Source organism: Hermetia illucens, chromosome 2, assembly GCF_905115235.1.
Source record: "Hermetia illucens chromosome 2, iHerIll2.2.curated.20191125, whole genome shotgun sequence".
Taxonomy (NCBI): domain Eukaryota; kingdom Metazoa; phylum Arthropoda; class Insecta; order Diptera; family Stratiomyidae; genus Hermetia; species Hermetia illucens.
In genome coordinates, this window is record NC_051850.1 from 25,493,884 (window position 1) to 25,509,050 (window position 15,167).

The following is a 15,167-nucleotide window of genomic DNA, read 5'->3' on the forward strand; positions in this document are numbered from 1 at the left end:
CATGTCTTTCTGCCAAACGTATGTCATTTTATCATATCATGTGCATATTTTCCCAGCCTAATACCGCCTTTTCAGTACGAGAATTTCTTCGACAGATTATCAGAGGTCCTAATCGTTTTGTTTCTTTCACTTCTCTATCCTCTGTGACGACTTTAATCTTCCCCCTGGCCCATTACTCCTGACTTTCCCTCCCTCCCTAATAACTTGACCCACCCTTCCCTTCCTCTATCCACTTTCATGTATACCTCTGGCGCCCTCCAGTTTAACCTTTCTAGAAACCACTAAGATCGCATTCTTGATCTTGTCCTCTCTAACCTTCCTGTGCGTTGTCTTTCCCAATCCCTTTATGCTGTGTCTTACATTTCTCCTGACGCCCATCGTCCTGCTCTCGAGTTCAATGTTAATATATCCCGACTCCACTCTCCTGTGGCTCGCAAGCCTACCAAGCTCAACTTTCGTAAAACGAACTTCGAAGGTCTGACCTCAGCCCTGGTGTCAATCAACTGGGTCCCCCTCCTCTCTCCATTTACGTGTGACCAAGCACTCAACACTTTCTATACCATTTTATCTGATGCTTACGCTCTTACTCCGTCTGGTTCACCACTGAAGCTCACAAAAAACTACGTCAAAAAGAGACTGCGAGCAAGAAGTTCCTGTCTTCTGGAAATGATGCTGACTTATTTTTTTTCAAATTTCTACGTTCCTTGGTCAAATCCTTAACAAGTAAGTCCAGAAACGAATATTTGACCAGTGTTGAAGACTCACTAAAGCGCGGAGACCTGAAATCTTTCCGGTCCCACATTCGAAACTCCCGCTGCCCTGCCCAGTTATCCCCTCCGCCCACTAAATTCTCTGACTTCCCAGCTAACTCCCCCCAACTATTTTGTGATTTACTCCGCCGCTACTTTTCGTCAGTCTATGCTCCCCCTTCTTCCTCTGAATCCCTCCCGATAGTGGATGTAGCCTGCCCCACATCGCCTTCCATTGCCCTTTTTACCCCTATCCTTGTCGAGTTCCTTATTGGCAAACTTGATGCCAATGTCGGACTTGGCTGCGATGGTCTTCCAAACCTCTTTTTGCTGAAAACTGGTAAGTCCATCTGCCTTCCCCTATCCCTTATTTTCAACAAAAGCCTCGAAGGGAATCATTTTCCCGGCTTGTGGAAAAGAGGCTCTCATCATCCCCATACACAAAAGTGGCGATCGTACGCTTGCCACGAATTACCGTCCCATTTCCCTCCTCTCCTCCTGTTCCAAAATCCTGGAAAAATATGTCAGCGACTGGTTGTCCGCCCACTTTGACCACCATATAGTGAAAGAGCAACACGGCTTCATTAAACCTAGGTCCACTGCCTCAAACCTGCTTAACTTAACCAACTTTGTCGCCAAATGTCAACATTCATGGCGAAAAGTGCATACCACTTACACTGACTTGGCTAAAGCTTTCGACACTGTAAATCACAAAATTCTTCTATCCAAACTCTCGTCTCTAAAAGTTCCCATACCACTTGTTTTATGGCTTGCCTCTTACCTTTCCAACCGATACTGCCGCGTCTCCTTTGACGGCTTTACTTCCCGCTCCTTCTCCCCTCCTCTGGCGTCCCACAGGGATCTATTCTGGGTCCTTTGTTATTTTTATTTTTTATTAACGACCTTCCTCCCATCCTTACTTGTCCATGTTTGCTTTATACAGGCGACCTTAAGCTGTTTTCCGCTATATCGTCGCCTGTGTATCCCTTCAATCTAACCTGGACACTCTGGTTCGTTGGTACTCGACTAATAGTTTAGGGGTAAACGTCAGAAAGTGTCACTCTATGTGCTACTCCCTAAAATCCTCACCCACTTCTTTCTCCTACTCTCTTAACGGGAACTCCTTATCCTGCTTAAATTCCACTCAAGACCTCGGAGTCACTTTTGACAATAAGCTCCGCTTTGACACCCATTGCCTCGATGTTATCAATCGAGCAGCAAAATTGTCAAGCTTTACACTTCGCTCCTCCTCTGATTTTGACTCCATCCAGCCCTTCTTAGCTCTTTTCAATCTCCTCGTGAGGAATACCCTGGAGTGCTCCGTAATCTGGTCACCATCCCGTAACTGCGATTGTCTTGCCCTTGAAAATGTGTTACATAAATTCACCCGTTTCCTCTTCTTTAAGAAAAGCTTCCCTCGTGTGGACTACTCCTCTGGCCTCCGCTTTCTGAACCTTCCCTTCCTACAACAGCGTAGATCCTATCTGGATCTATGCACATTTTTTAAACTTGATGGACAGCTCCGCCGCTGACGACATCACTTGTCGTCCTGTGTCTTATAATATACGTAATGCAGATATTTTCAAGGTGTTCTTCGCAGAGCTCGAACTCTACTTTCATTCCCTGATTCCTAGGCTTTGCCCAAATTACGACGCAGAAAAGCTTGGTCCTTTTAACTTCTCTACTTTGAGTGGTTTTAAAAGCTGGATAAGATTTTTGCTTTCTCCTCCTCCTGAGGACAATAATTACTTGGAGTTTACTTTGTTTGTTGTCCGTTAAAATAAATAAATAAATTGTGATTCTGTACCAGCTGATGATGTAGCTAGCAACAGGTCGAAATTCATAGAATCAAGCCCCCAGAGCCATTATCAAGTATAATGAGGGTGTATTCGCTCACCACTACTATTTTCATACGCAAAAAATACGACGAAGGGAATATGGTATTCACTACAATATAAATATCTTTTATCTGAGTTATTGGGACAAATTTTTACCCAATCTTAGGTGACAAATATATTTAAATCAAGGAGACCCGATCATTAGTTGACTTCCACTTTCCCACTGACTATTATCTGTGCCTGCATGTGCATATATTATACTAAATCTCGATTAACGACCCAGTTTTATCAATGAAGGTATTTGGAAAATTTTCCATTGTAAAGTATTTAATTTGGATAAATCAACCGCATTTCAGGAACCACTTAATTTGATATAATCCTAACAAAATAGGTTATTCTATAATGAAAAAATATTTAAACCTAATTAAAATAGATTTCCTAAACTCATCACTACTTTCACTAGTTCCTATTCCTTGTGTCCTCAAGTCGGAAGAGTATATTTAACATCGATATTATTCTTACTCCTTTATTCATAATTTCGGGAAGAAATTCATTGAAAGGTTAGAAATCAAAGAATTGTTATCACTCCGAAGAATGATACCATTCCATTACTGCTTATGATATTACATTGCAAGATTTTTCACTAGCAAGCCTGGGATGCACTGAACTACATGGTATGAAACAAAGGGCTGGAAACTTCTTTGAATGTCCTAAATGCACTTGGAGAGAGAATATAGTGCGAAACTTGCTGGAATAGCATACCTTGCCTTGTTACACTTTTCGAAACTTACCCTGTTGACAAAGGATACCAAATGATATTTAACCAATCCTAGGCAAGTATTTATACGAAAATATATTCCACGCAAACCATATCAAACAGGCTATAATTCCACATTTAATGCTAAGGCTTGAAATTCATCCACGCATTTAACTTTATAAGCCAGAAACTTTTTTATTGGACTTATAAAACCAGGTACGATAATTTAGTCCAATTCGAAAAAACATGCAAGAGAAAGATCAAGGACGAGTAGAAAAACGATGCCATTCAGATTGAAACTTTCTTTGAAAAAAGCCATTACCATAAACACTTACTCATTTGTTATCGTGAGCTGTTTGGAGGCACGACTGTATAGGTTGTATCTGTGCTGAATGAATCTCAAAAAAACTTTTTAATTCAATCTCTTTGATCTTGCTTGGTGATTCTTTACATATCACGAGTTTGCGTGATGACTTCATTCTTAAAGGATAAATTAAGCCGAGATTTCACAACTAAGACAATAATAAATGAACCATTTTAAAATTTTAGACAAAATGCTAATGAAATGCAAAAGGCGTATGTCACATCTATTTTGTAACATATGACTTGGGTAGATTTTTTAGGTGGATATATGTCTGTTAACTATGTATTTTTTCAGAATTTCATTGTAATTTTTTGAAAATTATGATTTATATTATTCCTACAAAAATATGATCTTTCTGTAATCTATTCTCCACTATAGGAACTAGACGAATATCAGTAAATGATCCTGCGTATAATATCTAACTGACTGTATTTGATGAAGAATAATGTACACTCCCCTCTTGCATATATGGGGATCCCCCCTTCAATTCGATGTAGAATTATGTAACTCACTGTATAAGTGAGCGTTCATGTTCTCACCTTTCCACAAAATTTTGTGTCAACCGCTATAACTGTCACTGAGAAAAATGCAGACAGACGGACCTGTGAGGAGTGGCCAGATCTCCCATTAGGCGGGACCCCAGCTGGCGGATTATGGCATACCTATTGATGTATAAAGGTGTGTTCATGCACTTTTCTTTCCTGACTGTGCCTGTGCTAGTGTTTGCTCATCTCTGGTACGTGGACCAAAATGTCTATGGGAAGGACACCCAGAAAATAAAACCAACATGGACGACTTGAGAAGGACTAAAGTTACGGTGCAGGGGCTCGGAACCCCAGTACCGGCCGCTTTTGGGAGTGAGCAAGCGGGCTCCCAGTGTTCGATACCCCTCAACCGCAGTACCTCGGTGGTGGACAACTTGGTCACCAAGGCATCTAATGCTACAAGTGTTTTAGATTTGGAGAAGGAAGTGTTCAAACAAAACACAACTCTGCCAAGAACACCAACTGCAAAGGCAAAGAATTATGGGCTAAAAGGAGATAGCTGGCCAAAAAAGGCGATTTTGACACCCATCGGATCTGATCGAGAGATATTCCAGCAGCAGCAAATGGATCCATTTAGGAAAAGCTCATCAATTTTATGATCTCCTCCAATACCAAAGCCGGAAAAAGAGAAAGCTGATGGGAGCTCAGCTATTGAAAAAGGCGTCAGTAAAAGGAGTAATCGAACCAAAAGGTGAATGAGCCAGTAAAAGGAGTAATTTGACCAAAACTCACCGAGAACAGAGCCTTGGCTCAGAAAAACTACCTTTTATGCAGCTTGGAACTAAAATAGTTGAGCTGTCCAAATTCATCAAGGACAAACACAACATGCACCAAGCCATTAAGAACATGGTAAGAGCCATCAGAGTGCTTTACCATAGGTTGCAGGCGATCCAAGTCACACCAAAGCACAAGATCATCGACCACCGATTACGTAAAAGAGTGCGAAACAAAGAGGCGGAAGTTTTAGGGAATTGACAGGCACCAAAAAGGGAAAAAGGGGTCTTGAACAAATGGAACTAAAAGTTCAAAAGGGCCCGAAGTGCCCAAAGTAGGAATGCCAGCTAGTGAAGCGAAACTGAAGGAAAATTAGAACGTTGGTTGGACTAAGGTCGTGAACAAAAGAAGGAACAAAAAACCAAAGGTGTGAATTCGCCCGGATACAATTGTAATTTCCAGCAGAAGCCATCTAACGTATGCAAAGATACTGAAAAAGGTGAAATTTGACCCCGACCTAAAATCGTGAATGGACGATTCAGAAGCCGATCATCTCCGCGGATCACGTACCCTATACTCTTGTTGAAAATAATCCAGGGGTTATTTACCCAGCAAGAGGGGGTACTGACACCTTCCAGCGCCCCCTGAATGTGATGCCGCTTCTACCAGTCAGGAACTTTCAGATAGGCAGTATGGGTTCCGTAAAGCCAGATCAACCATTGATGTCATCAAAGTGGTTACTGGCTTGGCCGAAAATGCAATTCACCGAAGGGGTTGTGCCAGCAAATATTGGAGGCAATCCTCGAGGAAACTCTAGGTGAAATGCTATCTCCGGAAAATGTTGTTCGAAGAATGGTAGCTTGCCAGGAGGACTGGGATACGATCAATTTCATGATCGCAGTAATCCAGGGTAAACTGCGAAACGCATAAGAAGTGAGAAAGGCGCGGTTGCAACCCCCCAGGTGGACGAAAGGAGACCTAGCTAAAGTAAGCTAACTCCGCCCCGTGATGTAATACGTAAAGGTAGTTCCACAGGGTGGGGGGGCGAAGTCGGGGGTGGTTTTAGTGTGTAAAAAAGAGTCTTTTGAGATTTCTACCTCCTAAAAAAAAGACAGACAAGGTTTTGTTTTCAACCAAAGGGAAAACAATAAATTGCTCGATCATCTCATTAGTCAGATCCCATGACCGAAGGACCCTATCACAAATTACATCCTCACCTAATGTCTTTTTCTGGATCTGATGAAACTGAGATGCAATTGATGGGATTAAAAGATCTTTGCAGCATCTCAGTGCTTATTTAATGTACTTTTTGAACGGCTGTATTTCCCACTGATATTTTGAAGCAGGAAGAGTGCAGTATATTTTCAGATGAAGAATGAATTTATAAGAATAGTAGAATAATTTATTATTATTGCAATTGCCTGAAGGTAATTACTTCACTCAAGTCAATATCAAATATTCGATAAATCGAAACTTAGTACTCATACTTCATTCTGTACGGGTATGGTAGGGTTCAAAGTAAAGGTAAATACTGGGGACAAAAAGAAAATAAACATCATCGAAATTCCGATTAAAATCAATGGTAAGAAGATACAAATAACGTATGAAGAAAGAAATACAAGTCGGGAAACCGGAAGCTGGACGCTTCAGGTACGAAAGGTTTTGTGTATTTTTAAGTACGTAGCACGTAACATATGCATATATTATGTGGGAGTATCAACTTTCGGGTGATGTTGACATTCTTCAATTTTCAAAGAAGCAACAACTTTGACGTATTATAATTTTGTTACTAATAGTGTGATTTCCATCGAACTTGGTAAGATCATGCTCTATATTATAGCCTACATTACTGCAAAATGCTAGGATGAATTTAAGGGGGGTTTCTAGCCAATTGCAAAAAATTATAGTAATATACTATTATTAACTTTATTTGAACAGATATCGGTATGGAAGGTACTTCGGAGCCCAGGCATCAGGCAGTCTCCTGATTTTTTTCAGATTTTTCGGTTTGGTAGTTTCTGAGAACGGCCCCCTTAAAGAAATGATCACTTTCAACCCCCGCACTCCCCACCTTTCCAACAAATGTCAAAACTCATTTCGGCTAATGAGGAGAAGTCGATTTTACCGGGAAACTAAATATAACTATTGAGAGTTCCCTTCCGCCATGGGCCCTTATTTTTCCAGAGCACTCCAATGGTTAAAAAAGGCAAGGTTTAAGCAGATAGTTTATCAACTCGGAATATATTGAGAGAACTTTCGAACTTTTTCAAATCTCTGAAAATATCTTAAGACAACAACATTTCTTCAATTATTACTATGAAATGAGAGTCTTATTGCCCCCCCTCCCCCTTTTGATAACTTTACCTATATCAATTACTCTGATATCGCGTGATCAAAATCATCTGAATAGCAGTTAATGCTTTGTTTATACCCGAGATATCTCTTACGTTAGTGATTCCTTATAAATCCCTGTTTACGGTTTTGTGTGCATGTCCCCATACATGCAAAAGGGCGGTGTAAATTTTTTTTTCATTAAATATAGTCATTATCAGTATCAAATTAAAGGTCTCGGTTAGTACTTTTCGAAGCCGGTCTTAGTTTTGACTTTTGTTGAAAAGGTGGGGAGTGCGGGGGGTTGAAAGTGGTCATTTTTTTAACGAACCCATTCTCAGAAACTACTCAACCGAAAAATCTGAAAAAAATCAAGAGGCTGCCACTGTATTGTGCCTAGGCTCCGAAATACCCTCCTTACCGATACCTATGCAAATAAAGTTAATAATAGTATATTACTATAATTTTTAGTAATTGACAGGAAAACCCCCCATGAGTTCACGCTAGAATCACAAAATGCAAAATGCAACACTGTAGGCTACAGTATAGAGCATGATCCTGCCAAATTTGGTGAAAATCGCACTATTACTAACAAAGTTATAGTAGGTCAAAACTGTCGCTCCTCTGCAAATTCAAGACTATGAATGTCAACATCACTTGAAAGTGTCTATTTTCACATAATATATGCATATTTTACGTGCTACATGCTAATGGGACAAATGCACACTCAAATATCTTCATGAAAGAAATACACAAAACCTTTCATACCTGAAGCATCTAGCTTCCGGTTTTCCGACTTGTTTAATAGTGAGGCGAAGAACAAGCGTGGTAAACATTTCTTGCCTTTACTATTATCTTTTCAAGGTTTTCTTTTCCACAAATCCTTATCAATATTGTTTTAGTGGCTGTCGTTCTGTCCATCCGTTCCAGCATATTTTTTTAAGAAAGTGGAAATCTTCAAAAGAGATGCACACCAACTGTACGAAGGTCAAGCAAAATGAAAGTCAAGACCAGCGACCAGGATGAATCGTCGCATACCTTAATAGCGGCTTTCTGCATGCGATGCCAGTGTTCCAACATCCCATTGGACTTCCGGTGATATTCAGTTGTCCGAGAAGAGAGCAGCTTCGAACTGCATACCCTTCGCTAAAACTATCACGGCATGGAATCCACTCTCGACGGGGGACCTCAGCACTTGACTGTGGTTGGCACATTGTTGACCTAGGGGGAACACTTACATCCTTATTAACATTCCTAGTCACCATACATTTCAGGTATGCGATGCATTGTGTGGCCCAAAAATTAGCTTCCTTATTCATGGATAGAAATACTTGTTAGCGACTAGCAGGTTCGCTGTTCACATGCCGGGGAGTGCAAAATCGGGTGAAATATATAGCCTAGGTCCCTTTTCTCACAGTTGATAGAGTAAGGTGAGTCGATGAAAAGGAACTCCTTCAATGTATATTTAGAGTCGAACCTCAGCTTTCTGAAGAAATGCGTCATTCTTCTTAGCCACAGCAATTGCTGAAAAATTAACTGCGTCTGGGATGTTGATATCTGGGATGCGGACAAAGGATCAGATATTAAGTTGTTTTTATTGGACACATGTTGAATATCTAAAGTAAATTGGGTAACGAAAGACAAGCGCCGAAGTTGCGGAGAGGACGCTTTGCCGAGCGCTTATGATCCGTGAACAAGGTGAACCCTCTGTTCTCAAGATCGTAGGCACTGTAGTTCCATGGAACGGTGTTCAACTTCTTCGAAAACCACGCAACCTCTTGTGATTTCTTAGTTTTAAGCTCAGAAAGGAAGGCATTAAAGAGAAACTGGTGGTGAAAAGTTTCGGGCAGTAGTTAGTACGACGTTAGTAGTTTACCATGACGAAGATGAGGTCTTTTACCGCCTTAGGTAGAAGAAAACTTGTAATCGCTTGTACCTTGTCTTGGTAGGGTTGTATGCTGTATGGAGTGAAGAAATGGTCTACAAAATTCTCGTAGTTGAGATCTAGGCCATGATCAAGAAAACGCTGCAAAATGCTCGGTGAAGAAGATGACAGAACATCATCGAAGTGGACGAAACAGAAGTTGAAGTTTTGTAATACAAAGTGGATGAATCTCTGAAAGATTTGTGCGGAATTATACAGGCGAAGAATCATTCCTAACAACTCGAAGAATTAGAAAGGTGTAAAAACTGATGGCTTTTGAATATCTTCGGGAGCTACAGCGATTTGGTACGCTTCGGCGAAACCGAAGGTCAAGAAGGCACGACAGTTTACTAAATAATGCGTCAAATCTGGAATGAGACTAATAGGGTACCGGTCCATCGTCGTCTGAAGATTTAGGAGTATGAAATTTCCGTAAGTTCGTCATTGACCATTATGCTTGGGAATCAAATGAAGTTGATGTGACCACCTGATGTTGGGTGGTCTACATAAACCCTACTTAAGGAGCTATTCCAACAGCAAGATCCTGGGGCGGTAAAGGACACATCTTCAAGAAGATTGAGTACATTGAGAACATTTACTCATTCTTCGTCTGCTAAATTTACATGAAAATATCACAAAACCTTTCATATCTGAAAAACCAAATTCCAAATTTCTGGTATCTGAATTTTAGTAGGGATCTTATGTAATAATATATAAAACGTTTTAAATCAGGGTTCTGATTGTTTTTGAAAACGTAAATGGAATAAGCGATTAGCGGATATATGCCGATTTTCTAGCTCTATCTTGCTTCGCTATTGTATTAAGCAATAATTTATGCATAATCTTTTGGGCAAATGTTGCTACAAAAGAAAATATTTGAATCTCTCCAACTTATGACGTCAAACTGTATGTATCCCGCGAGTAAAATTGTGGATGTAAAGCCGTCATCCTTTCCGGGAAGCTAATGATCTATCAATAACGAGTAAATAGTTTCTTACCTTATTTGCATCTCATTAGAAGTGGATAGACTATTTGAAATTAAATTATCAATATTTTTGTAGATACATTTTTAATAATTTATAATGAAGATGAAACAGAAATGTCGTAAACTACAACGATTACGAAATGGGAGCTGGCATCAATTATTCTAAAATTCCGGTTCCAATAGAATATAATTTGAAAAGATATGGATTGAATATTTTTTAATTTTCTTCTTTCTAGACTCAATAGTGGGTTACTAACAGTGGATACCTGAAAACGTGTTTTGAATGCTTTTCTTTTCTTGCAGTTGCATGTGGAAAATTTTGCCAAATAATGAAAAAAATTGTTTTTTACTTTGATCTTTTCATATTTCGTGTTTGCAAATAAAAGATATTTTTCTTTTCGCTTCGCCAAGTTAGAACAAGTTATGAATTAGTGCTATAAAGAGTGTTATTCTCATATCATTCAAATATTTGCAATAAAAAAGTTAGTATCTGATTAAAATTGCAGATTTTTTTAGTCATGCTGTGTGAGAAAAATATCTGTAGCAGCTGTTTTTTTCTATCCAAGATAATTACGTTTTTGTATTGAAAGCTTCTTGCTAGACCTACAGCGTCAAAATCTACTAAAAATCAAAGGAAGTCATAGTTCAAAATTTGCTGATTATTCCATACTAAAATTTGCAATTCACGCTCCTTGGGTTGGTCGTACCTCAGTTGATTTCGTTGTCTCATGTTGCAGATCCAGATGGCTAGGTCTGAAAAATTGGTGTCTCCAGGTATACCAATTTAGACAGTTTTTCTTCTACGACTCTCTCGAAATTTTACTAATCTAAGATTCTCTCTCCGCAGAGAATATGATAATTGCTTTTTCGGTCTGAATAACTGAGACACCTGCTGCAAGACCTCCCCTAATCTTTCCCCACATTGGATACAAACAGTATCAGCCATATTCCCGGTCAATAGTTGACACAACGACAAAAGCTGGCTTTGATTCAACCATTGTAGAATTCTTGGCCATGTCTGTCAACCTCGTCATTGCTAAAGATGTTGAAATACGAGGGTACTAACCCCCCTAATGTACTCTATGCCTATGTACCACTTAATCGCAGTTATTTATCAACTAACTCTATATAAAAACGGAACTAAAAACTAAAACTAAATTAGCTCTTCGCAAGTAGGAAAGGAAGTTCCAGGTGTCTATAAGCTGATACTTTGTTATTATGGCTTGTTTTAGGTTAAAATGCAGATATTGAAGGTGACAAAGTAAAATGAATACAATATTTTTAATCCATCCGCAGATAACATTTGAATTTTTCTCGATAAATAGCAAAGCGTGTGCCCTTTGAAAATCCGTAACTTTTCGACTCATAGGGAAGGTGTCGCTTCGGCAATGGATTTGGCCATATTTCATGAGGTAGTCCATGAAATTCTCTATGCTTACTTTTACGTCATTACAAGTGTTTCTTCAATTAGGAAGATTCGGCATCTGTATTGGATTTAGGTTCAACCAAAAAGTCATAGAATGCATAATCTCATTATTATGGTTTTTTTTTTAATCAAAGAGAAAACCAGTGAAGTAAATTTTTGGTACACTGTTGCTGTAGTGCGAAAATAATTCAATAATCTCAAATAATCAATGTTCGGATTGATTTCGTTACTTTACCCAGTTCCATCACCACGCCTTTTCGATTTCGCTGCGGAGACCAAAGCTGATTTAGTACTCATCAGTGAGCAGTATCAGAATAAGGACCCAGTTTCATGGCACTTTGACATATCAGGTACCGCTGCCATCAGGGTTTGGGACGGCACCCTCCTTAGGGTTCTTACCCAAAGCCTAGGGGACGGCCTTTTCTGAATTCGGTGTTCAGGGATAACGTTTTTTAGTGTCTATCTTACGCCGAATGAGACGCAGGCTGCCGCTTTGGAGGACACTATTTTAAGCACAGATGGTGCGGATCCTGGTTGGGGGTGACTTCAATGCCAGAGCACTTGAATGGGTCATACTTCACACATTCTCCAGAGGAAAACCAATTCTGGAAATGACGTAGAGAACAGGATTGATAGATCTAAACACCGGATCCACCTTAGCATTCCAGCGCCCGGCTGCGAGGGAAGCATACCAGACGTAACCTTCGCATCGGAATCACTGGTGTCACTGGCGGACGGGTGGCGGGTTCTGGAAGACTTCTCGCAAGCGGCCATTAATGCATTGCCTTCGAAGTGGTGGACACAAACTCTTGGCATGTGCCGCTCTTTCTGTGCATGGAACGTTGCCAATGGTGATGCAGCCGGCACTGCCACAAATTTAGTTATGAACCTGAAAACGACGGCCTGCGTAGCCTCCACGCCCGGATGCCCCAGACGTAGCAAATCCTTTATGTATTGGTGGACAGTGGAAATTGCAAAGCTCCGGAAGGAGTGTCACAGGGTCCGCCGCTTAACACAAAGCCAAAGCAAAACCACGAGAACCCGAAAAATTGGGGCCCTGCGCAAATAATGTCCACTTAAGGCCGAGCAGATGGACCGCAGTGGAAGAGTACTATTCCCTGGGCGTACAGAGAACTGTCAACTTTTCTATATAAAATAGTTGGAACAGATAGTCGTCTCTATGAAAAGCATGAAGGCGCGAGGACCGGATGATATTTCGGCAGTTATACAGTCTGGTATTCCAACACAGAATACTGCAGGGCACATTCAACGCTTCCGTGAAAGAGGGCACCTTTCCTGCTCGTTGGACGGTGGCGCATCTTTAAATATGATTTTATATCATATTTAGGGCAGGCTTCGAATGTCAATTCCTATGCATCCTAGAGGATACTTTTCACTTATCTTGTAGTCTCTTCTAATCGCTCTTCTTTTGGAAATCCGGGAATGCATTTACGCACAGAGTGTTGGACTCCCGATTCGGTACGTCATCGGACTACCCACTAAACATTCGATAGTCAGAGAGCTAGCCTGGAACCGTTTGTCACGTTACTTCGGGCTAGTCCCCGAACTCTCCCGCCTTGTGGAGCCTTCAAATCAGGGAATTATTTTCACCAACATGAGGGGAGAGGAGGAAGGGAACTGTCAATTCAAGGAACTCCCTGCCATCCGGCTCCTCCACCGGTCGAGCTCTATATTTTTAGCAACGAGAAGGACCCGAAAGTAATGGGCAGCACGGTTCCACCTGTAAGCACTCCTCAGCATCTCCTCAACAGTGTTGTCTAGAGAGAGAACCCCTGTGTCTAAATAGAGCTGCTGACGAATCCCATCCCACTTTCTACAAAAAAAGTGTGTGATTGAAGTCCTCCTTTACAACATAGACAATCCGGAGATCGCAATGTCCACTTGGAAATTGGGTAAGGAAATAATCAGTCTCACGATGCTTCTAATTCAGCCACACACCCAAGTTGCTAATGAGCCGCCCAGTCCACTTGCCTCTAATTTCATTTTTCCAAGAGAGTTGACACTCACCTGGAGTGCGTTGCCGTTCTTCATGAGTAACCACCTCCTTTGGCCCTTCTCCCTCGCACTTGCATATGGCTTGACACTCTCAGAGACAGCGCGGTACGTAGACACCACCCACAAAGCGATATACCTCCTTGCAAAAGAGCGTCAGCCCATACCTATGCACGGTAGAGTAGGCCAGACTGCGTTGAACTCATCAGGGATGTCGCCTGTTAAACGTAGGACCCGCGATATTTACAATTAACCTACTTAATGCCGAAGCTCTAGCTGCAGCCTTGTTCGCTGCTGTTTTGATTTGCTCAAAAAAGCTCATTTTTAGGGAGTCAGCCCGAGGTACTTTACCGTTAGTTTTGACACGATTATCGACTCGCCGAACGATATGGGACGCAGGGTCGGAATTCTTTTTTTAGTCAGGATGACTACTTCGGTTTTCTCCAGTACAAGGTTGAAACTATGTGTAGTTATCCATCCGCTTACCCGTCGCATCAAAATGCAAATTCTACTTTGCGTCTATTCAATAGTGAGTCCTGCAACAAGTGCCAGAACGTCGTCTGCATAACCCACTAGGCGCGACTATGCGAGCATATCAAGTTTCAGCAGACTATCGTAGGAAGCGCTTAGGGGTTCAGCCCTAAGATGGATCCCTGTGCCACCCCCAACGTAACCTCCATCCTCCTCTGAACCTATAGTACTCATAGAGCAGGAAACGGTTCCTCAGATAGTCCCTCAATATCCGTGAGAGATAGTTCGGCACGTGGAAAGTATTGTTTAGTATGCCTAGAATGTCTTTCCAGCTGACGGAATTAAAGACGTCTCTAACGTCAAGTATTACGAGGAGCACCGCCCGTGGAGTTCGGCAACTATATGCCTGACCTCGTCGAACATGGATGACAGCGTCAACTTTGAGTCCCCCTGCTCTAAAATCAAACTGTTGCTCCGGCAGTGCATATCGCTTCAGTGAGTCTTCTTTTCATGAGCTTCACAAGCACTTTTCCGGCAGTCTCAAGCATATATACTGGGCGGTATAAAGAAGGCAACTCGAGGTGTCCTTTCCCATTGTTGATCAGCGCAAGGTTGTCATTAGAATGATCCTCTGGACTTCAATAAAAACACCAGCAGTGGAGGGTTGAAACTTGCCATGAACTCTGTCGAGCGACATCACGAATGAAAAAGCAAATAACAAGTCTGCGCACTGAAGAAATTTATTGAGATACCACACCAGTCGCGCAACCATATGCACCTCGATGCTAACCCTGCCGAGACAAAGAAGTAAATCTTATTTCCGATCATATGGGCATATTGCAGGTATCGGTTAAATATTTTGGTAAACTGTTTAGCAATAATGATGACGGTTAGTTGAATCTCCCGTTTTCATTACTAGTAGGCAGTCAGTTAATATGTAGATATTCCCACCAAGGCGCAATTTCAAGGTTGGTATAAAGATGGAGAGGCAGGTGCTCTGCGAGGCCTTCAGGAGCCCTGTGGAAAAATATAACCCCGCACATTCCCTTT